Genomic DNA, 26,190 nt, shown 5'->3' with positions numbered 1-26,190 from the left:
AGCTGCGACGACGGCGGCGGCTCTCCTCCGTGGAGTGGCTGGAAGGCCGGGGTGGCCCACGGCAGCGACGGCGGCCCGTAGGTAGTGGGGCAACGCTCGGTGGCGGGGGTTGGGTCCCAGCGAGGTAGAGGCTGATGCCTCGGACCGCTTGGACAAGCTCCCGCAGGGTGCCCGATATCGCCTCGGGCGAGAGTATGGGGAGCGGCTCCTCCGCGGTGATGATTGGCACTGGTGAGGGAGCGGTCCCGGACGTGAACGGCAGCGGTGGTGGGGCGGTGGTGGTGGTTTGCGGCAGTGGGGCGGTGGTGGTGTTGAGCGACGCCGGTAGTGGAGGGAGCGACATGATCAGCCTGGAATCTCTGGATACCAAATTGGTAGGACTAGGGTTCCTACCGAGCCTCCGGCGTAGGTTATAAGGGCAGGGAGGAAGGGAGCGAGGGCTGTTGCGGACGCGCCGGCGAGATGGCGCCGTCGCGGCTAGGGTTAGGTGCGGCGGAGGCTAGGGTTCCGGCTCCTTGGAGAGCCGGGCAATAGAAGATAATATCTTTATTGCTTGATCTCAATTGATGTCTTACAATTAGTATTTATAACTCGAGCCTAAGATAACTTCCCTAAAGTAAATTACCTAAGATAACTTGCAGGCCAAGCCGCTAATATTAACGCCCAATGGGCCTACGCCGGCCATAGGCCAAGCCGGTCATAACAAAGGAGGAGGAGGAGGAGGAGGAGGAGAAGGCCAAGGTGGCCTTCTCCTCCTCCTGCTCCTTCTTATTGATTTCTTCTTCTTCTCCTCCTCCTCCTCTTTCTTCTCCTCTTTCATATTATCCTTGCTTTAATTAACCCAACAATGACATAATTAGCCCATATAGCTCCAAAATACCATAATAAGCTCAAAATGGCATAAGAACCTTGGTTAGCTCATGAATATTATATACTTAGCTTGTTTTCCTCTAAAATGACATAATTAGCCCATTTAGCTCAAAAAAGACATAATTAGGTAATTTAGCTCCAACAAGAGGAGAAGAGGAGAAGAAATGGGCAAAATGAAAAGAAAGAAGAAGAAGAGATGAAGAAGAAGAGAAGAAGGAGGAGGAGGAGGAGGAGGAGGAGGAGAAGGCCAAGGACCTTCTATCCTTCTCCTCCTCCTCCTTCTCCTCCTCCTCCTCCTCCTTCTTGATTTCTTCTTCTTCTCCTCCTCCTCTTCTTTCTTCTCCTCTTTCATATTATCCTTGCTTTAATTAACCCAACAATGACATAATTAGCCCATTTAGCTCCAAGATACCATAATAAGCTCAAAATGGCATAAGTACCTTGGTTAGCTCATGAATATTATATACTTAGCTTGTTTTCCTCTAAAATGACATAATTAGCCCATTTAGCTTAAAAAAGACATAATTAGGTAATTTAGCTCCAACAAGAGGAGAAGAGGAGAAGAAATAGGCAAAATGAAAAGAAAGAAGAAGAAGAGATGAAGAAGAAGAAAAGAAGGAGGAGGAGGAGGAGAAGGCCAAGGACCTTCTATCCTTCTCCTCCTCCTCCTTCTCCTCCTCCTCCTCCTTCTTCTTGATTTCTTCTTCTTCTCCTCCTCCTCCTCTTTCTTCTCCTCTTTCATATTATCCTTGCTTTAATTAACCCAACAATGACATAATTAGCCCATTTAGCTCCAAAATACCATAATAAGCTCAAAATGGCATCAGAACCTTGGTTAGCTCATGAATATTATATACTTAGCTTGTTTTCCTCTGAAATGACATAATTCGCCCATTTAGCTCAAAAAGGACATAATTAGGTAATTTAGCTCCAACAAGAGGAGAAGAGGAGAATAAATAGGCAAAATGAAAAGAAATAAGTAGAAGAGATGAAGAAGAAGAGAAGAAGAAGGAGGAGGAGGAGGAGGAGGAGGAGGAGGAGAAGGCCAAGGACCTTCTATCCTTCTCCTCCTCCTCCTTCTCCTCCTCCTCCTCCTTCTTCTTGATTTCTTCTTCTTCTCCTCCTCCTCCTCTTTCTTCTCCTCTTTCATATTATCCTTGCTTTAATTAACCCAACAATGACATAATTAGCCCATTTAGCTCCAAAATACCATAATAAGCTCAAAATGGCATAAGAACCTTGGTTAGCTCATGAATATTATATACTTAGCTTGTTTTCCTCTAAAATGACATAATTAGCCCATTTAGCTCAAAAAAGACATAATTAGGTAATTTAGCTCCAACAAGAGGAGAAGAGGAGAAGAAATAGGCAAAATGAAAAGAAAGAAGAAGAAGAGATGAAGAAGAAGAGAAGAAGGAGGAGGAGGAGGAGGAGGAGGAGAAGGCCAAGGACCATCTATCCTTCTCCTCCTCCTCCTTCTCCTCCTCCTCCTCCTTCTTCTTGATTTTTTGTTCTTCTCCTCCTCCTCCTCTTTCTTCTCCTCTTTCATATTATCCTTGCTTTAATTAACCCAAAAATGACATAATTAGCCCATTTAGCTCCAAAATACCATAATAAGCTCAAAATGGCATAAGCACCTTGGTTAGCTCATGAATATTATATACTTAGCTTGTTTTCCTCTAAAATGACATAATTAGCCCATTTAGCTCAAAAAAGACATAATTAGGTAATTTAGCTCCAACAAGAGGAGAAGAGGAGAAGAAATAGGCAAAATGAAAATAAAGAAGTAGAAGAGATGAAGAAGAAGAGAAGAAGGAGGAGGAGGAGGAGGAGGAGGAGGAGAAGGAGAAGCCAAGGACCTTCTATCCTTCTCCTCCTCCTCCTCCTCCTCCTCCTCCTCCTTCTTCTTGAATTCTTCTTCTTCTCCTCCTCCTCCTCTTTCTTCTCCTCTTTCATATTATCATTGGTTTAATTAACCCAACAATGACATAATTAGCCCATTTAGCTCCAAAATACCATAATAAGCTCAAAATGGCATAAGAACCTTGGTTAGCTCATGAATATTATATACTTAGCTTGTTTTTCTCTAAAATGACATAATTAGCCCATTTAGCTCAAAAAAGACATAATTAGGTAATTTAGCTCCAACAAGGGGAGAAGAGGAGAAGAAATAGGAAAAATGAAAAGAAATAAGAAGAAGAGATGAAGAAGAAGAGAAGAAGGAGGAGGAGGAGGAGGAGGAGGAGGAGGAGGAGGAGAAGGCCAAGGACCTTCTATCCTTCTCCTCCTCCTCCTTCTCCTCCTTCTTCTTGATTTCTTCTTCTCCTCCTCCTCCTCCTCTTTCTTCTCCTCTTTCATATTATCCTTGCTTTAATTAACCCAATAATGATATAATTAGCCCATTTAGCTCCAAAATATCATAATAAGCTCAAAATGGCATAAGAACCTTGGTTAGCTCATGAATATTATATACTTAGCTTGTTTTCCTCTAAAAGGACATAATTGGAATATTTAGCTCAAAAAGAAGGAGAAGGAAGAAGAAGAAGAAGAAGAAGATAAGGAGAATAGAAGGAGAAGGAGAAGAATAAGGAGGAGGAGGAGAAGAAGATGAAGGAGGAGGAGAAGAAGAGAAGAAGAAGGAGAAGGAGGAGAAGAAGAAGGAGAAGGAGAAGGAGCCCTCCTTCTTCTCCTTCTTCTTCTCTCCTTCTTCTCCTCCTTCTTCTCCTTCTTCTTCTCTTGTTTTCTCTTTTCTCCTCCTCCTTCTCCTTCTCCTTCCCCTTCCCCTCCTCCTCCTCCTCCTTCTTGTTTTTCTTCTCCTTGTTCTCTTATTGCTTCTTCTCTTTCTTCTTAAATTTAGCTTATTTGTCATATATATGTTGTTGTTCTTCTTCTACTTACTTTCTTATTCCCATTTTGCAGATTGGATGTACTACATGCATGGAAGCTGGCGTTGGAGTGCTTTAGTTTCCGTTTTTATTTGAGTTGATGAACAATGTGTTGCTTCTTTGTATGTGTTGATGAACAATGTGTTGATGAACAATATATGTGCAACTATATGTATGTATATATGGATGAAACTTCGTATGTGTTGGTTCTTTTGATATATGGGATGTATGTTGATGAACAAATGGCATTGATGAGCTTTATATGTATATCATATATGTGTTGTGATCTATTTATGATATATGTGCTCTGAATTATATGTATATGTGATGTGAAATACAAAAAATAAATAAAAATGGGACAATATAGGATCTTTGCCGTCTGCCAGCTGATGGCAAAGGCCTTTGCCATCAGCCAGCAGACGGCAAAGGTGCCACGTGGCGCCCAGCTGTGCAACCTGGGCAGTAGCAGCTGGCCATATAGTCTCTTTGCCATCTGCCTGCTGGGTGGGCAGACGGCAAAGAAGAGGGCACAGAGGAGGGGGCAGAAGACAAAAGTGGAGAGAGGGGGGAGGGGAGGACACGGCAGACGGCAAAGATAGTCAAGGGGGCAGACGGCAAAGATGGAGGGGGGAGGGGAGGAGAAGGGAGACGGCAAAGCTTGACCGGGAGGCAGACGGGAAAGATTGCCGAGGAGGCAGACGGCAAAGGCTCCGTTAACCCCTAACGAAGGCAACGCCTCTCGGCTGCCGTCCCAAACTCTTTGCCGACTGCTCCTCAGGAAAGCTGACGGCAAAGAGCTTTGCCGTCCGCTTTAGGGGGGGCAGACGGCAAAGAAGGTCCTATGCCGTCGTAGGCTGACGCAGAAAATTTGCCGGCCGTGACAATCTTTGCCGTCTGTGGTACTGTCTTTGCCGTCCGGGTATTTGTCTTTGCCGTCTGTGATGGCAAACGGCAAAGAAGGTGATTCCTGTAGTGGGGTCTTTACTCTGTTGTGTCCATTCACTTATAAGTGTAATTGATAAGTTACTGACATAAGCTTCCATTGGATTCTGTTGGACATTCAAATTGATAAGGGAAGAGTTGATGCCTTCGACCCATTATCGAGACCCTTGGAACAGTTCCAAAGCCTCACTAGTGGAAAACGGGCCTTTGGCCTGGACCCTTTAGTCCCGGCCTGCCTCTGGACCGGGACTAACGGCCCGGCCACGTCGCCCCAAATCGCAATGCCTCCCTCGAGGCTTTAGTCCTGGCCCGTAAGGAGCCTTCAGTCCCGGTTTGTGTCCCAAACCGGGACTAAAGGGCTACGCTGTGTGCAGCCCGCATGTGCGCCACCTTTAGTCCCGGTTTGTGTCTCAAACCAGGACTAAAGTCCTCTGCCTATATATAGCACAGCCCCCCTCTCCCCTCTTCCTTGCATTTTCCTTGGATGGAAGAGTGTGGCTGTGTGCTAGCTCTCCATTTATTTTTTGATGCACTACAGGTGTTTGTTCAAATGTGTGTTAGAGCGATGCCGCTTCAGTTCACCGAACACAGCTACGATATGAGATGCCCGAGCCACGCTTAAACCTCTTCCTCTTTATTTCTACTTATTGTAAAAGGTTAGCAACTATATTTCCTCATTTAGACCGTGCGGTACTAATTTTTAGGATCGTGATTGTATTTGATATACTGTCGTATAACACAGATGAGCCATCCATGGATGTACGGTGATCGATGCACAGCCGCTTACAGAGAAGGCGTGCATTCTTTTCGAGATGCAGCCGATGCGAACAAGCATGGTGGTGGCTATGTGTTTTGTCCATGTGTTGAATGTCGGAATGAGAAGGATTACACTTCCTCATGAGTCATTCAGAGCCACCTGCTTTGGTCTGGTTTTATGTCGGGCTATAATGTTTGGACCAAGCACGGAGAAAGAGGGGTTATGATCGAAGACGACGATGAAGAAGAAGAGAATGATCATGACAACTACCGATCTATGTTCCCTGAGTATGCTGATACCGCAGTGGAAGACAATGAAGAAGAAGATCAGGATGAAGAACAGGAACCAGATGAGCCCGCTGATGATCTTGGCCGGGTCATTTCTGATGCACGGCGAGGTTGCGACACAGAAAAGGAGAGGTTGCAGTTTGAGCAGATGTTACAGGACCACAACAAATTGTTGTACCCAACTTGTGAAGATGGCTAGAAGAAGCTGGGTAGCACACTGGAATTGCTGAAGTGGAAGGCAGAGACCGGTGTGACTGACTCGTCATTCCAAAAGTTGCTGGTACTGATGAAGAAGCGGCTTCCAAGAAAGAACGAATTGCCCGCCAGCACGTACGAAGCAAAGAAGCTTGTGTGCCCTCTAGGATTAGACGTGCGGAAGATACATGCATGCCCTAATGACTGCATCCTCTACGCGGTGAGAAGTACGAGAATATGGATAAATGCCCGGTATGCACTGCATTGCGGTATAAGATCAGAAAAGATGACCCTGGTGATATTGAGGGCGAGCCACCCAGGAAGAGGGTTCCTGCCAAGGTGATGTGGTATGCTCCTATAATACCATGGTTGAAACGTCCGTTTAGAAATAAAGATCATGCGAAGTTGTTGCGATGGCACATGGAAGATCGTATGAAAGATGATAAGTTGAGGCACACCGCTGATGGTCGGCAGTGGAGAAAAATCGAGAGAGAGTTCCCGAGATTTGCAGCTGATGCAAGGAACTTATGGTTAGGTCTGAGTACAGATGGCAAGAATCCTTTTGGGGAGCAAAGTTGCAGTCACAACACCTGGCCCGTTACTCTATGTATCTACAACCTTCCTCCTTGGTTGTGCACGAAGCGGAAGTTCATTATGATGCCAGTGCTTATCTATGGTCCAAAGCAACCCGGCAACGATATTGATGTGTACCTAAGGCCATTAGTTGATGAACTTTTACAGTTGTGGGCCGAACCAGGTGTACGTGTGTGGGACGAGCACAAACAAGAGGAATTTGACCTTCGAGCGTTGCTTTTCGTAACCATCAATGATTGGCCTGCTCTTAGTAAGATTTCCGGACTGTCAAACAAGGGATACAATGCATGCACGCATTGTTTGGATCAGACAGAAAGTATATATCTGGAAAATGTAGGAAGAATGTGTACCCGTACAATCGTTGTTTTCTTCCGCCCAAGCCTCCCTTAAAGAAAAAAGGCAAGCATTTCAATGGCAAGGCAGAACCTCGCGGGAAGCCTGTCATCCGTACTGGTGCTGAAGTATTTGATATGGTCAAAGATTTAAAAGTAATCTTTGGAAAGGGTCCTGGCAGCCGACCTGTTCCTAACGGCCCTGATAAGCGCGTACCCATGTGGAAGAAGAAATCTATATTTTGGGAGATACCCTACTGGGAAGTCCATGAGGTCCGCTCGGCAATCGACATGATGCACCTCACGAAGAATCTGTACATGAATATTCTAGGCTTCCTGGGCTTCTATGGGAAGTCAAAAGATAGACCGGAAGCACGGGAGGACCAGGAACGTCATAAAGGAAGAGATGGCATGCATCCAGGGCAGTTTCAAGGGCGTGCCAGCTACGCACTTACTAAGGAAGAGAAGGAAATCTTCTTTGAAGTCCTTTTTAGTATCAAGGTCCCGACTGGCTTCTCATCGAATATAAAGGGAATCATATATATGAAAGACAAAAAATTCCAAAACCTAAAGTCTCATGACTGCCACGTGCTTATGACGCAATTGCTTCCGGTTGCATTGAGGGGAATTCTACAGGAAAATTTTCGCCTGGCAATTGTGAAGGTATGTGCATTCCTCAATGCAATTTCTCAGAAGGTAATCGATCGAGAAAGTCTATCAGGGTTACAGATTGATGTGGTCCAATGCCTGGTCAGCTTTGAGTTGTTGTTCCCGCCATCCTTCTTCAATATAATGACACACCTCCTAGTTCACCTAGTCGAAGAGATTAGAATTCTCGGTCCTGTGTTTCTACACAATATGTTCCCCTTCGAGAGGTTCATGGAAGTCTTAAAGAAATATGTTCGTAACCGTGCTAGGCCAGAAGGAAGCATCTCCAAGGGCTATGGAACAGAGGAGGTCATTGAGTTTTGTGTGGACTTTCTTCCTGACCTTAAGCCGATTGGTATTCCTGAATCTGGGTATGAGGGTAGGCTGACAGGAAAAGGCACACTAGGAAGGAAAGCAAAAGTATGTATGGACGGGCATTCTTTCTCTCAAGCACACTACATAGTTCTACACAATTCCACCGTGGTGGCTCCGTATATCGTGAGACACAAGAATATTCTACGCTCCGAAAACCTGGGGAAGGCTGACTCTTGGATTAAAGGGGAACACGAGAAGACTTTCGGCAGTTGGTTGCAGACACATCTCATGAATGGCGACACCGTTGGAGATGAGTTGTACTGTTTGGCCAGGCCACCATCTTCGACTATATGTACTTTCCAAGGGTATGAGATAAATGGGAATACATTTTACCCGGTTTCCCAAGATAAAAACAGCACCAACCAAAATAGTGGTGTCCGCTTTGATGCAACAGACGAGAATGGGCACTGCTTCGAAACATATTACGGGTACATAGAGGAGATATGGGAACTTGACTATGGACCTACTTTTAAGATTCCTTTGTTTCGGTGCAAATGGGTGAAGCTGACCTGAGGCGGGGTAGTTGTAGACCAAAAGTGCGGCATGACAACAGTGGATCTCAACAATCTTGCGTACATGGACGAACCATTTTTCCTAGCCAATGATGTCGCTCAGGTTTTCTATGTGAAGGACATGTCTACAAAAACGAGAAAAAGAAATCAGCAAAAGAAGATATGTCCGATGAGCCAAAACGCCACATAGTTCTTTCAGGGAAAAGAAACATCGTGGGAGTAGATGACAAGACATACATGTCAGAAGATTATAATAAGTTTCATGAAATTCCGCCTTTCAAAGTGAAAACTGACCCAAGCATCCTACTGAATGATGAAGATTCACCATGGCTACGACCCAGAAGAAAACAAAAATAATAGATAGGAATATTGGTGCAATAATGTAATAATATATTAAACCTTTTATGTAATGCATGTATGGAATGTACTAAATTTCAAACACTTTTCATTTTCATAGTTTTGTCAAATTCTCAAATACGCAAAAAGAATTTTAATAAACCATTGTAAGTGATGTGTTCTCATTCGAAACCTTGATACTTCGAGAGAGATTGTCCGTTTTTTACACGAATTGCATCCAGTTTTTGTCGTAGCCCTCTCAACTTTTTAACACATGCTATGTGGGTGAAATGATGATAGCATGCCAACTTTCAACATTTTCAGAGTTCATTTGTAGTGCTTTTCAATTTCAGGGTCAACTAGATCAAAAAAAATAAGTAAATGCACGAAGAATACCAAATGAAGTCAGAAATTGTTGAAATTTTGTGATGTGCCTTTGAATGGTGCATTTTCAACACACCAAAAGTATGGAGATCAAATAAGTTCAAAAAAAGGAAATCCCTTTCTAAGAGATGAGTTCTCGTTCGAAACCCTGATACTTCGAGAGAGATTGTCCGTTTTGTACACGAAGTGCATCCAGTTTTTGTCGTAGCCCTCTCAACTTTTTAACACATGCTATGTGGGTGAAGTGATGATAGCATGCCAACTTCCAACATTTTCATAGTTCATTTGTAGTGCTTTTCAATTTCAGGGTCAACTAGCTCAAAAAAAAAAGTAAATGCATGAAATATACCAAATGAAGTCAGAAATTGTTGAAATTTTGTGATGTCCCTTTGAATGGTGCATTTTGAACACACAAAGAATATTGAGTTCAAATAAGTTCAAAAAATGAAATCCCTTTGTAAGAGATGAGTTCTCATTCGAAACCCTGATACTTCGAGAGAGATTGTCTGTTTTGTACACGAAGTGCATCCAGTTTTTGTCGTAGCCCTCTCAACTTTTTAACACATGCTATGTGGGTGAAATGATGATAGCATGCCAACTTCCAACATTTTCAGAGTTCATTTGTAGTGTTTTTCAATTTCAGGGTCAACTAGCTAAAAAAAATAAGTAAATGCACGAAATATACCAAATGAAGTCAGAAATTGTTGAAATTTTGTGATGTGACTTTGAATGGTGCATTTTGAACACACAAAAAATATTGAGTTCAAATAAGTTCAAAAAAATGAAATCCCTTTGTAAGAGATGAGTTCTCGTTCGAAACCCTGATACTTCGAGAGAGATTGTCCGTTTTGTACACGAAGTGCATCCAGTTTTTGTCGTAGCCCTCTCAACTTTTTAACACATGCTATGTGGGTGAAATGATGATAGCATGCCAACTTTCAACATTTTCAGAGTTCATTTGTAGTGCTTTTCAATTTCAGGGTCAACTAGCTCAAAAAATAAGTAAATGTACGAAATATACCAAATGAAGTCAGAAATTGTTGAAATTTTGTGATGTGCCTTTGAATGGTGCATTTTGAACACACAAAAAGTATGGAATTCAAATAAGTTCAAAAAAATGAAATCCCTTTGTAAGAGATGAGTTCTCGTTCGAAACTCTGATACTTCGATAGAGATTGTCCGTTTTGTACACGAAGTGCATCCAGTTTTTGTCGTAGCCCTCTCAAATTTTTAACACATGCTATGTGGGTGAAATGATGATAGCATGCCAACTTTCAACATTTTCAGAGTTCATTTGTAGTGCTTTTCAATTTCAGGGTCAACTAGCTCAAAAAAAAAAGTAAATGCACGAAATATACCAAATGAAGTCAGAAATTGTTGAAATTTTGGGATGTGCCTTTGAATGGTGCATTTTGAACACACAAAAAATATTGAGTTCAAATAAGTTCAAAAAATGAAATCCCTTTGTAAGAGATGAGTTCTCGTTCGAAACCGTGATACTTCGAGAGAGATTGTCCGTTTTGTACACAAAGTGCATCCAGTTTTTGTCGTAGCCCTCTCAACTCTTTAACACATTCTATGTGGGTGAAATGATGATAGCATGCCAACTTTCAACATTTTCGGAGTTCATTTGTAGTGCTTTTCAATTTCAGGGTCAACTAGCTCAAAAAAATTAAGTAAATGCACGAAATATACCAAATGAAGTCAGAAATTGTTGAAATTTTGTGATGTGCCTTTGAATGGTGCATTTTGAACACACAAAAAGTATGGAGTTCAAATAAGTTCAATAAAATGAAATCCCTTTGTAAGAGATGAGTTCTCGTTCGAAACCCTGATACTTCGAGAGAGATTGTCCGTTTTGTACACGAAGTGCATCCAGTTTTTGTCGTAGCCCTGTCAACTTTTTAACACATGCTATGTGGGTGAAGTGATGATAGCATGCCAACTTCCAACATTTTCATAGTTCATTTGTAGTGCTTTTCAATTTCAGGGTCACCTAGCTCAAAAAAAATAAGTAAATGCATGAAATATACCAAATGAAGTCAGAAATTGTTGAAATTTTGTGATGTGCCTTTGAATGGTGCATTTTTAACACACAAAGAATATTGAGTTCAAATAAGTTCAAAAAATGAAATCCCTTTGTAAGAGATGAGTTCTCATTCGAAACCCTGATACTTCGAGAGAGATTGTCCGTTTTGTACACGAAGTGCATCCAGTTTTTGCCGTAGCCCTCTCAACTTTTTAACACATGCTATGTGGGTGAAATGATGATAGCATGCCAACTTTCAACATTTTCAGAGTTCATTTGTAGTGTTTTTCAATTTCAGGGTCAACTAGCTCAAAAAAAATAAGTAAATGCATGAAATATACCAAATGAAGTGAGAAATTGTTGAAATTTTGTGATGTGCCTTTGAATGGTGCATTTTGAACACACAAAAAATATTGAGTTCAAATAAGTTCAAAAAATGAAATCCCTTTGTAAGAGATGAGTTCTCGTTCGAAACCGTGATACTTCGAGAGAGATTGTCCGTTTTGTACACGAAGTGCATCCAGTTTTTGTCATAGCCCTCTTAACTCTTTAACACATTCTATGTGGGTGAAATGATGATAGCATGCCAACTTTCAACATTTTCGGAGTTCATTTGTAGTGCTTTTCAATTTCAGGGTCAACTAGCTCAAAAAAATTAAGTAAATGCACGAAATATACCAAATGAAGTCAGAAATTGTTGAAATTTTGTGATGTGCCTTTGAATGGTGCATTTTGAACACACAAAAAGTATGGAGTTCAAATAAGTTCAATAAAATGAAATCCCTTTGTAAGAGATGAGTTCTCGTTCGAAACCCTGATACTTCGAGAGAGATTGTCCGTTTTGTACACGAAGTGCATCCAGTTTTTGTCGTAGCCCTCTCAACTTTTTAACACATGCTATGTGGGTGAAATGATGATAGCATGCCAACTTTCAACATTTTCAGAGTTCATTTGTAGTGGTTTTCAATTTCAGGGTCAACTAGCTCAAAAAAAATAAGTAAATGCACGAAATATACCAAATGAAGTGAGAAATTGTTGAAATTTTGTGATGTGCCTTTGAATGGTGCATTTTGAACACACAAAAAGTATGGAATTCAAATAAGTTCAAAAAACCATATTATGAAATTAAATATTATCATTGGCGATTCATCTCTATTATGAAATTAAATATATCAAAAAACCATTGCAGAACATATGACCAAATTAATACAACTTCATCATCACATTAAAGCCAAAGAATAGTAGTGATCAAATGTTATTATTGCAAAAAATAAATGTCGGGACCCCGATCCTAAGCCATAGGAATCCAGCCTCTAACACATCGCATCCCTTTGCGGTCTCACGCACGGTTAACTCCACGACTGCAGCCTTACCTTAGTCGGGACCGTTTGCGTCTTTTGACTCACGTATGCAATAGTGTCGCTAGCATTCCAATGTCAAAGAACCCGGATCGACATGTCTAGTCATATACCAAAGTGGCAGTACCGCACAAGGACAGGCATACATGACCCAACAAAGCCGGTGTCGGTCAACAGCGAATGTAGACGAGTCGTAGCAAGCTACAACGACTCCATTACATCGCGTGACAATTCCCCAAAGGGGACAGACACAGCAGCTAAGAACGACACATGCCGGTCAAGCAATGTGTCCGGAGCAGTAGCGAACTACCAAGGCTAGCTGGGTCACAAAGGGGCATTTCCTTGTAAGGAGTGCTACTAAAGTTCACGACTAGGTAATCGAACCCCACACATATCAGGTACAACACATGTACGCATGGCATACCGATATGTATAGATACATCGATGGCATCACAACATAACCATAAACATACAAGCTTTATTTAGGAGGCTCAGAAGAGCCACACACATAATATTACACATTAAGGGTCTCATGACCCATAATAGCAGTCATTCAGTTACAAGCCAGCGGAAGAGTTTAAACTGTCTGAGTACAGACAGGGCAACTAGAAGGCACATGGCCTGACTATACTACAGATCCAACGTAGGGCCAGATCGTAGCTGGGACACCAGCTACTCGTCGTTGTCGATGTCTACGAAGAACCATCCATTAGGGTCATTAGCAACCTCTACAACATTTATTAAACAAACATGAGTACGAAGGTACTCAGCAAGACTTTAGGATAACTAACTACTCATGCAAGGTATCAAAAAGGTATTGTGGGGTTTCATGCGGAAAGCCAGCATCTGACTCGGGGCTAAACAACTTGCATTTTTAAATAATTTTGACAACTTGATTTCTCGCACACGAGTCCACTAACACCACAACAATACACTATCGTGGAATCATTCCGTCTCCATACGGAAATGCCGTCCACGACACTCACACTTATCTTGGCAATTTTATGAGTAGCCATTGAAGTTATCTATGAACAACATATGTCTCCAAGTAGTCCATATCCGCGGACGCGGCTATTCGAATAGATCATAACCCTGCAGGGGTGTACTTCGTCACACACGCTCTCGCCACTTATCGCCATGTGCACGTCATGCACCTCGGCAACCTTCAAGCGGAAGCCCAGCGAGGGAGTCGGCCACGACCGTTAACCACACTAGTACCTAGTCCAGGTTTATCGCCTATCTGAGAGTAACCCGTACGGAAGTTCGGCCGAGGTTTCCGCCACGGCCTCAAACGATGTGCGCAGGGTTCCCAAGCCCACCATCCGGGTGCCACTTGGTACACCGTTCCACTGCCTGCCGCATCACAGCCCACCTCTCAGGTCAGCACCATGCACGGCCTCCAGCATTACTATAAACACCAGAAACTACTTGCAACTCCTGGACCGAGTACTGAGCGATTAATAAGTCGAGAGGGTCAATTAAGTATCCCAATGTGTGGTAGTATCTAGTCTTGGATTACATACACGGAACTCAGTTCCTAAGGACGGTTCCAATGAAACAACCCGCCATGTACTCCTACACAACCTTTCACCGGTACCTTTACCAAATCAAGTTCAACAAACAACCTTTGCTTACCGAACACATTCTCACAATTCTGTTCATCTCCTAGATGACAGACCATACACAACTCTAAGCATAGCATGCATAGCAGGATAAGGCACATCAAGGCTCAAGCAACTACTAGGTATGCTAGGTTGCAAGGTTCGGCTATTTACTGTGACAAGGTTAGGTCATGCAAAGGAAGTGGGTTCAACTAATCGTGGCAAAAGCAGTTGAAGCATTTGATCCTAATGCAATAAATAAGTGCAGGAGCAAGAACATGGGATTTATCGGGATGATCAAAAATGGTTGCTTGCCTTGTTGTCAGAGGAGGGACAATATCCGTCAGACGGATATTCCGTGGAATCCGGGGGTGCGGAGCCTACCGAAATGAATGGCAACAATCAATAACAATCATATGCAAACAAGATGATTCATGAGCATGGCATGAGAATGCAAGGTGATAAACTAATATAATCAACATGTGTTAGGTTTGAAGTTGATTTGAATCACATTCAAATATCAATTCAAACGAGGTATTCTCGGATACCGATTTAATTGATTCGACCTGATGCTCAGATCAACTTGATGTTAGCATGCATGATATGTCATGTTAAGGTACTGATTTGTAATTAGGACAGTGTGTGATCATGTCATTTCATAATGAAATTTGAATATTTTCCAAATTCCATTTATAAAGTAATTATAAGAATTGACTTAATCATTAATCTACAAGTTTGGGTTCTATAACCTTTTCAAACATGATTGAAAATAGCATATTCAGGTTCCTTTAATTTTTCTGATACTTTTTCATATATAAATTATTTTCATTGGAGTTATAGATTAATTTCTATGAATTTTTGAAGTTTTAAACATTTCTGGAATTATTTTTATACTGGAAATACTTTTACTGCATCAGCATGACATCACCAGGTCCAACTGGCCGTTGAAAGTCAAACCTGACCAGTGGGACCCACTGGTCAGTCTCTCTGGTCAATTTTAGATTAGGATTAATCTTATTTAGTTAATTAAACCCACTGGACCCACATGTTAGTGACTTATTATTTTTACTGATTTATTTTTATTATTTCTAATCTTGCCACAGGCTGGCCCCACCGGTCAGTGGCCCAGGCCAGCCGAGATCCACCGGCGGCGAGGTCGTGCTCGCCGGCGGGGAGCCTCCGGCGACCACCAGAACGGCGGAGGGGCTCGGAAACGGCGCACAGGGGCCAAACGCTGCGCGGAGAGCACCAGAAGAACGACACATCTCCCGCAGCTCCATTTCTGCACTTAGCCGGGGCTGATCTCGCCGGAGATGACGCCGGCGACGAGCTTGGCGGCGGCCAAGGTTCGGGCGTCATCGAGGTCATCGATACAGAGGGAACTACGCACGGTTCTTAGCTCCTACATCATCTACGCGACGGCCTGAAGCTGCTGGTGCCCTCGAAAGGACGAGCTGATCAACGGAGGGCTACCGGCGACGAGCTGCAGCGGCGGATCTTGTCGGGCTCCGGTGAAGCTAGGCCTAGAGGAGGGGATCGACGGGGAGATCTTAGGGGAAATGACCGCATGCTCACGGGGAGTGCAGTGGTGGCGCTAGCTTGCTCGGGGACGGCCTGGAGAGGGAGAACGTCGGCGGCGATCTTCGATGACCCGAGGAAGAAGACGATAGCTGCTCGTCGATTCACTGCATCTGGGCGTCGGGCTCGTGGCTAGGAAGCTTCAGGGGGTTGCGGCGGAGCTAACGCGCGGCTCAGAGGGAAGGGAGGTCGGCTAGAACGACGACGAGCTCAAGCTTTGCTCGGGCTCCAATGGCGGCAGAAGGGGGGAGGAGAGATCCGAGAGGAGGGGGAGAACTGGCGCTGGGAATGGATAGGGGCGGCAGAAGGGGGGAGGAGAGATCCGAGAGGAGGGGGAGAACTGGAGCTGGGAATGGATAGGGGCGGCCTCGGGGAGCTTATCCCCGGCCTTGCCAGCGCGAGGCGGCGGCCAGGCAGCCAGGGAGCTGCGTGGAGGCGGGCGGCGACGCGGCGGCCACCTCCTACTCCTACTGGCGAGGAGGGAGACGACAGGATGAGCTGGGGTGGGCCGGGCCAGGTGAGCGACAGGTAACTTCTTTTCCTTTTTTTTGTGTTTTTGTTTCTGTTTTGCTATTTCACTGATTTTCTATTTATTTCAACTCCCAAATAAATTGTAAAAGCTACGTTAAGCACCCTAGAATTTTTTTTGGAATATTTCCAACTATTTCCGAAGTTTTCAACATTTTTGTAAATTTAAAGTTTCTGATTTCAAATTTAAAACTTGAAACCAGTAGCTTTTGCATTTATTTAAAACGCTTAAATTGTCAAGACAATAGTTTTCTCCAATGCTCATTTACTTTCATGATTTATCAGAAAGTTTGAACTTTTCTTGAGGCCATTTTGGGTTCATTGATTTTAACTAGTTTGAGATTTCCTTTATTTAATGTAGTGGCTAGAGTTTTGAGTTTTTCTTTTACCACTTTCTTGTTCTTGTTGGAAAATTCTTAGATGCCAATGCAAAGAAGACATGAGCACAAGACTAACTTGCTTAAGGTGTCAGGGATGTGACAACTCACCCCCACTCAAAGGAATCTCGTCCCGAGATTTAGAAGTCGTCGGGAATAACGCAGGATACTCAAGTCGGAGATGATCCTCTCTTTCCCAGGTTGCCTCCTTTTCAGAATGATTTGACCATTGAACTTTAAGAAACTTGAGGTTTCGACATCGAGTGGTACGCTCAGCTTGATCAAGGATACGCACGGGGTATTCTCGGTATGAAAGGTTATCTTGGAGATCAAGCGTTTCGTGGTCCAATTCACGCATAGGATCCGAAAAGCAACGCCTGAGTTGCGAGACGTGGAAAACATCATGAACCTTGGAAAGATGCGGAGGAAGTTCCAACTGGTAAGCAACTTCTCCTCGTTTGGCAAGAATGCGAAAAGGACCAATGTAACAAGGAGCCAACTTGCCCTTGATACCGAAACGATGGGTACCCTTCAAAGGTGTAACCCGAAGGTAAGCCTTCTCGTCAACTTCAAAGGTCACAGCCTTATGATGACGATCATATTGGCTCTTTTGACGAGACTGGGCTGTTTTCAACTATTCACGAATAATGCGAACCTGCTCTTCTGCATCCTGGATCATATCCGGACCAAAGAGTTGCCTCTCTCTGGTTTCTGACCAATTAAGAGGTGTTCGACATCTTTGTCCATACAGAACTTCAAAAGGGGCTTTGCCCAAGCTTGATTGATAACTATTGTTATAAGCGAATTCGGCGAATGGAAGGCACTTCTCCCAATTCATACCGAACGATATAACACAAGCTCGGAGCATATCTTCTAGGATTTGATTCACTCTTTCTACTTGACCACTTGATTGGGGATGGAAAGCAGTGCTAAAACATAGGTGAGTCCCCATGGCATTCTGAAAACTTTCCCAGAAGCGAGAAGTAAAGATACTCCCACGGTCCGAGTTAATCTCCGGGGGAACACCATAAAGAGACACTATTCGGGAGATATATAACTCTTCTAGCTGGCTAGCTGTTATACTCTCACGAACGGGAAGAAAATGAGCCACTTTGGAAAGACGGACAATGACCACAAAGATAGCATTATTTCCTTTCTTGGTCTTGGGAAATCCGGTAATGAAATCCATGCTAACTTTATCCCATTTCCATTCAGGAATAGTTAGAGGTTGAAGGGTGCCAGCAGGCCTTTCATGTTCTGCCTTAACTCGACGACAAACGTCGCAGTTAGCGACGAACTCAGCAATTTCTCTCTTCATCCTAGTCCACCAGAACCTCTGTCGTAGGTCCTGATACATCTTAGTACTACCGGGATGAATGGTGAGAGGAGAATCATGAGCCTCCTTAAGGATCAATTGCCGCAGACGTTTGCTCTTGGGAACCACTAAACGGTTCTGAAAGAACACAACACCTTTCTCATTGATGGAGAAATCCCTAGCGTTGCCGCTAGCGATATTCTCCTTGATCCGGGATATACCCTTATCATAGGCCTGCACGGCTATGATTTGATCCCTAAGAGTAGGCTTCGCCACCAGGGTAGAAAGGAATCCTTGAGAAACAATATGAAGATTCAACTTCCGGAAGTCCTCATAGAGATGTGGTTGACCTTGTTGTAGCATCAAATTATTACAATAAGATTTACGACTTAGTGCATCGGCCATAACATTGGCCTTTCCCGGGGTGTAAGTTATCCCTAAGTCGTAATCCGAGATCAACTCAACCCACCGTCTTTGCCTGAGATTCAAATCCGGCTGGGTGAAGATATATTTCAGACTTTGGTGATTAGTGAATATTTCGCAACGATTACCCAAAAGGTAATGTCGCCAGGTTTTTAGTGCATGGACCATAGATTTAAGCTCAAGGTCATGTCTGGGATAATTATCCTCATGTGGACGCAACTCTCGAGATGTGTATGCGATCACATGACGATCTTGCATGAGAATGCAACCTAATCCTTGTCGCGAGGCGTCGCAATAGATAACAAAGTCCTTAGAAAAATCTGGTGGTAGCAACACAGGTGCGGAAGTCAGGCGTCTTTTCAGTTCCTGAAAACTATGCTCGCATTGTGGTGTCCACTCGAACTTTTTATCCTTCTTGAGGAGTTCAGTTAGAGGCTTTGCAACCTTGGAGAAATTCTTGACAAAGCAGCGACAATATCTCGCTAGACCAAGAAAACTCCTAACTTGCTTAACCGATTCAGGTTGAGTCCAATCAAGGACACCTTGAACTCTCTCGGGATTGACAGCAATACCCTTACCAGAGATTACGTGTCCTAGATAGGTCACTTCTGGTAACCAGAATTCACATTTTGAAAATTTGGCATAAAGGCGATGCTCTCGAAGTTTCATCAATACCAGCCTTAGATGCTCGGCATGTTCTTGTTCGTTCTTCGAGTAGATGAGAATATCATCGAGGTATACCACGACGAATTTATCCAAATGCTCCATGAAGATTGAATTCATCAGTCGAGAGAAGGTGGCTGGGCATTGGTTAACCCGAAGGACATGACGGTGTACTCGTATTGGCCATAACGAGTAACAAAAGCCGTTTTTGGAATGTCCCCATTCTTGATCTTGATTTGATGGTATCCCAACCTCAAATCCATTTTGGAGAAGACTGAGGATCCAGTGAGCTGATTGTACAGATCGTTGATCCTGGGGACCGGATACTTGTTCTTTATGGTGACCAGATTAACTGGTCGATAATCTACAACGATCCGATCCATTCCGTCTTTCTTCTTGACGAAGAGGAAGGGACAAGCCCAAGGAGAAGAGCTAGGATGAATGAAACCTTTGTTCAAGGCCTCATCTAGTTGCTTCTTAAGTTCGGCTAGGTCCAGGGGTGCCATCTTATAAGGTCTTCTGGCTATTGGGACAGTTCCCGGAACAAGATCTATCACAAACTCCACATCTCTGTCAGGTGGAATTCCTGGCAGTTCCTCTGGAAAAACATCCGGGAAGTCACGGACTACCAGAATGTCATCGAGTTCCGGAAGAGGGTTGGCATTCAAGGAATAGAGTTGGAATTTGGCAACTCGAGTAGAGACATTTACTATCTCACCCGAGGGATGGGTAAGCTGGACATTTCTAGAATGAGTATCAATCTTGGCATAGTGAGCTGACATCCAGTCCATGCCCAAGATGATATTAATATCCGAAGATTTCAATGTTATCAATGAGGCTAGAAAAACTAGCTTGTCTACTAGAATTTCATTGTCATAGGTTATCCTAGAGGTTTGCCATTTGCTACCAGGAGTTTGAACAACCAATGGAATTGGCATATCACAAAAAGACATGTTATGCAACTGTGCATAAGTTTCTGAAATGAAGGAATGAGAAGACCCAGTGTCAAAGAGAACAGACGCTGGGTGATGATTAACAAGAACCATACCCAGCATGACGTCGGGATCCTCTGCAGCTTCTTCTGCTGACACATAGTTCACAAGGCCACGTGCAGGAGTTGGCTTCACATAGTAAGCTTTGCCCGACTTGGCCTGCCCGACGGACTTTCCGGGTTGCTTGGCACCCACATTCTGAGGACACTCACGGGAATAGTGCCCTGGTTCTCCACACTTATAGCATATCACTTGGTTGGCACGTGGTGCAGCATTGCTAGCTGGACCACCATAAGCTTTTGCTGGAGGGTTGGCCTGATTCGTCTGAGGTGCCACGTAGGATGGCCTCGGAGTATATCTTGGCGGCAGAGAACTGTTCGGAACCCACAGCCTGCATTTTGGAAACGCAGAACCAGAAGACGAGCCAAAGTCACGGGAGTGCTTCCTTGTGGCTTCGAAGTCAGTATGACCAGTCTCGGCACTGATCGCCTTGTTGACTAGGGCTTGAAAGCTTGCACACTCATGGAGGCGCAGATCACGACGGAGCTCAGGGCTCAGGCCCTTACGGAATCTTGCTTGCTTCTTGGCGTCAGTAGACACCTCCTCTGTTGCATAGCGGGCGAGGTTACCGAACTCCCGGCTATAGGCATCCACAGACAACTTGCCCTGAGTGAAGGCACAGAACTCTTCTCTCTTTCTGTCCATCAGGCCCTCTGGAATATGGTGCAGACGAAAGGCTGCACTAAAGTCTGCCCATGTGGATACTGGTTCAGCGGGACGCATAGCTTCAAAATTCTCCCACCACAGATTGGCGGGTCCTTCCAGGAAATATGCCGCAAAGGTCACCTTGTCGGCCTCAGACACATTCGCAGAGCGAATCTTGCGTGAGATGCTGCACAGCGAGTCATCAGTGTCGAGGGGATCGACGGAATGATGAAGCTTTGGAGGATTCAACTTCACAAAGTCATTAAGGGACACTGCAGCATTCCTAGGCTGACGAGCCGTATTCTGCTCAATACGCTCTAGCAGTCGGTTGGTCTCCCTTTTATTTCTCTCTACCTCAAGCATCACTTCCACCAGAGAAGGCGGGTGAGGCAGGTCTTCCTGTGACGCTTGACTACCCTCGCCTTGCTCATGAGCAGGGGCACGGTTCAACCTGGTGAACACCATCCTGACAAACAAACTCACAGCTTAGACCAATACCATATCAATACTAGCTATGGATTAAGAATGTACTGAACACACGGAATGCGGAAATGAATATCCGAACAGCATGGTAACAAGCAACTGCTATATATACACCATGGTTCATACACACCCTTACATAGTTCAGTACAACCTTAACCGAAGAGCAACTACTGAAATTATGAAACTACTCATCAGAGGCTTACAAGCTTCCTATACATTATTTATCTAGGCCTCTGGAATTCATTTCACATCACAGGCATACTTCACAAGTCACGCAGGACTGTGAACGTACGACTACTACCATCCTATCCTTCCACTCACAGCTCAGGCATCCGCATAGAACATCTCATAGAGATTACCTCCATGACGTGGAAGCTCAACCTGCGGATCAGGAAACACTCTAGCCTGAGATCCCTGGGATCCATAAGGACACGGATGTGGCCTTGGTCCCCTGACTGGTGGTAAGAGGGGTCCCCAAAGAGGTGTGACTCCTCCTATAGCTGGCCAGTCAACGTGAGCCGGAAGATGTTTCCTAACAGGGTTCAACATCTCCATCTCTCCATACCCTATCTGGACTACCGGTGCCAGCTGTGTCAAAGCCGTCCACAGACGGGCACGGGTAGCATAAAGCTCCATGCGGAGAGCACGAGCATCCCTGTCTCTGTTCTCTAGCATCTCAACAGTGGACTGCAGTAGTGGATCCTCCATAGAAAAATAAAAATAGACTCCACTGAGGTATCCCTCTTCACCAGGCCGAGAGGCCGGAACATAGCAGAACTCTGAATTCTGCAGCAGTGCATGTCTCGATCTCATAACGGTCAGCATTGAATAGGCACCATCTTGTACTGCCATGTCAACAGTGACCACAACCCATAGGACCAATGGATTGGCTCCTCAGCTCCAGGGTAGTTTGGAAATACCCTAACAGTGCAGATGTACTGGCTCTGGTTGAAATCTCGGTACTGTTCCTCCACTGTGTACTCAGGATACCAGCGGTAACCGCACACCGACATCACCCTGACCAGCATGGCCGTATGACCCGGTACATCAATGCACCTGGTCAGACGTACCACCTGACGAGAAGGACGGCCAGACATCTGTAAATAGAGAGTAATGCAAAAGCATTAGAGCTCCGAATGCAAAGTTGGGCAGCATAACGGCTGTAAATGCTCAAAACAATTTTTGAGACAACCCAAAAATGGAATGGCGTAACCACTCAACTATCAAGTTCAACTCTCTGATCATCAAACTTACTTCCTTTTTCCTAGGAATGACAGAAACCCAATATCTCTTGACTCGTAGTCCTATAATCTACTGATCAGAAACACGAGCCTAGAAGAAGATGAGTAACCTAGTCCTTAATTCCCGCAGAAAAGACGAGGATGACCAGAATAGAATAACTTGAGAAGAGAACAAGAGTCTTACGTTCCCTTCCACAAACAATTCCCTTATATATAACTAAAGCAATTCTAGATTCAACTTCGACCAGTTTGGCTTAGTAATCCTACAGTCAGTCAGGCTCTGATACCAACGCTGTCGGGACCCCGATCCTAAGCCATAGGAATCCAACCTGTAACACATCGCATCCCTTTGCGGTCTCACGCACGGTTAACTCCACGACTGCAGCCTTACCTTAGCCGGGACCGTTTGCGTCTTTTGACTCACGTATGCAATAGTGTCACTAGCATTCCAATGTCAAAGAACCTGGATCGACATGTCTAGTCATAAACCAAAGTGGCAGTACCGCACAAGGACAGGCATACATGACCCAACAAAGCCGGTGTCGGTCAACAGTGAATGTAGACGAGTCGTAGCAAGCTACAAGGACTCCATTACATCGCGTGACATTTCCCCAAAGGGGACAGACACAGCAGCTAAGAAGGACACATGCCGGTCAACCAGTGTGTCTGGAGCAGTAGCGAACTACCAAGGCTAGCTAGATCACAAAGGGGCATTTCCTTGTAAGGAGTGCTACTAAAGTTCACGACTAGGTAATCGAACCCCATACATATCAGGTACGACACACGTACGCATGGCATACCGATATTTATAGATACATCGATGGCGTCACAACATAACCATAAACATACTAGCTTTATTTAGGAGGCTCAGAAGAGCCACACACATAATATTACATATTAAGGGTCTCACGACCCATAATAGCAGTCATTCAGTTACAAGCCAGCGCAAGAGTTTAAACTGTCTGAGTACAGACAGGGCAACTAGAAGGCACATGGCCTGACTATACTACAGATCCAACGTAGGGCCAGATCGTAGCTGGGACACCAGCTACTCGTCGTCGTCGATGTCTATGAAGAACCCTCCATTAGGGTCATTAGCAACCTCTACAACATTTATTAAACAAACATGAGTACGAAGGTACTCAGCAAGACTTTAGGATAACTAACTACTCATGCAAGGTATCAAAAAGGTATTGTGGGGTTTCATGCGGAAAGCCAGCATCTGACTCGGGGCTAAACAACTTGCATTTTTAAATAATTTTGACAACTTGATTTCTCGCACACGAGTCCACTAACACCACAACAATACACTATCGTGGTATCATTCCGTCTCCATACGGAAATGCCGTCCACGACACTCACACTTATCTTGGCAATTTTATGAGTAGCCATTGAAGTTATCTATGAACAACATATGTCTCCAAGTAGTCCATATCCGCGGACGCGGCTATTCGAATAGATCATAACCCTGCAGGGGTGTACTTCGTCACACATGCTCTCGCCACTTATCGCCATCTGCACGTCATGCACCTCGGCAACCTTCAAGTGGAAGCCCAGCGAGGGAGTCGGCCACGACCGTTAACCACACTAGTACCTAGTCCAGGTTTATCGCCTATCTGAGATTAACCTGTACGGAAGTCCGGCCGAGGTTTCCGCCACGGCCTCAAACGATGTGCGCAGGGTTCCCAAGCCCACCATCCGGGTGCCACTTGGTACACCGTGCCACTGCCTACCGCATCACAGCCCACCTCTCAGGTCAGCACCATGCACGGCCTCCAGCATTACTATAAACACCAGAAACTACTTGCAACTCCTGGACCGAGTACTAAGCGATTAATAAGTCGAGAGGGTCAATTAAGTATCCCAACGTGTGGTAGTATCTAGTCTTGGATTACATACACGGAACTCAGTTCCTAAGGACGGTTCCAATGAAACAACCCGCCATGTACTCCTACACAACCTTTCACCGGTACCTTTACCAAATCAAGTTGAGCAAACAACCTTTGCTTACCGAACACATTCTCACAATTCTGTTCATCTCCCAGATGACAGACCATACACAACTCTAAGCATAGCATGCATAGCAGGATAAGGCACATCAAGGCTCAAGCAACTACCAGGTATGCTAGGTTGCAAGGTTCGGCTATTTACTGTGACAAGGTTAGGTCATGCAAAGGAAGTGGGTTCAACTAATCGTGGCAAAAGCAGTTGAAGCATTTGATCCTAATGCAATAAATAAGTGCAGGAGCAAGAACATGGGATTTATCGGGATGATCAAAAATGGTTGCTTGCCTTGTTGCTCAGAGGAGGGACAATATCCGTCAGACGGATATTCGGTGGACTCCGGGGGTGCGGAGCCTACCAAAATGAATGGCAACAATCAATAACAATCATATGCAAACAAGATGATTCATGAGCATGGCATGAGAATGCAAGGTGATAAACTAATATAATCAACATGTGTTAGGTTTGAAGTTGATTTGAATCACATTCAAATATCAATTCAAACGAGGTATTCTCGGATACCGATTTAATTGATTCGACCTGATGCTCAGATCAACTTGATGTTAGCATGCATGATATGTCATGTTAAGGTACTGATTTGTAATTAGGACAGTGTGTGATCATGTCATTTCATAATGAAATTTGAATATTTTCCAAATTCCATTTATAAAGTAATTATAAGAATTGACTTAATCATTAATCTACAAGTTTGGGTTCTATAACCTTTTCAAACATGATTGAAAGTAGCATATTCAGGTTCCTTTAATTTTTCTGATACTTTTTCATATATAAATTATTTTCATTGGAGTTACAGATTAATTTCTATGAATTGTTGAAGTTTTAAACATTTTTGGAATTATTTTTATACTGGAAATACTTTTACTGCATCAGCATGACATCAGCAGGTCCAACTGGCCGTTGAAAGTCAAACCTGACCAGTGGGACCCACTGGTCAGTCTCTCTGGTCAATTTTAGATTACGATTAATCTTATTTAGTTAATTAAACCCACTGGACCCACATGTGAGTGTCTTAATATTTTTACTGATTTATTTTTATTATTTCTAATCTTGCCACAGGCTGGACCCACCGGTCAGTGGCCTAGGCCAGCCGAGATCCACCGGCGGCGAGGTCGTGCTCGCCAGCGGGGAGCCTCCGGCGACCACCAGAACGGCGGAGGGGCTCGGAAACGGCGCACAGGGGCCAAACGCTCCGCGGAGAGCACCAGAAGAACGGCACATCTCCCGCAGCTCCATTTCTGCACTTAGCCGGAGCTGATCTGGCCGGAGATGACGCCGGCGACGAGCTTGGCGGCGGCCAAGGTTCGGGCGTCATCGAGGTCATCGATACAGAGGGAACTACGCACGGTTCTTAGCTCCTACATCATCTACGCGACGGCCTGAAGCTGCTGGTGCCCTCGAAAGGACGAGCTGATCACCGGAGGGCTACCGGCGACGAGCTGCAGCGGCGGATCTTGTCGGGCTCCGGTGAAGCTAGGCCTAGAGGAGGGGATCGACGGGGAGATCTTAGGGGAAATGACCGCATGCTCACGGGGAGTGCAGTGGTGGCGCTAGCTTGCTCGGGGACGGCCTGGAGAGGGAGAACGTCGGCGGCGATCTTCGGTGACCCGAGGAAGAAGACGATAGCTGCCCGTCGATTCACTGCATCTGGGCGTCGGGCTCGTGGCTAGGAAGCTTCAGGGGGTTGCGGCGGAGCTAACGCGCGGCTTAGAGGGAAGGGAGGTCGGCTAGAACGACGACGAGCTCAAGCTCTGCTCG

Source organism: Hordeum vulgare, chromosome 6H, assembly GCF_904849725.1.
Source record: "Hordeum vulgare subsp. vulgare chromosome 6H, MorexV3_pseudomolecules_assembly, whole genome shotgun sequence".
Classification (NCBI taxonomy): domain Eukaryota; kingdom Viridiplantae; phylum Streptophyta; class Magnoliopsida; order Poales; family Poaceae; genus Hordeum; species Hordeum vulgare.
Note: the sequence above shows the minus strand (reverse complement) of the source record.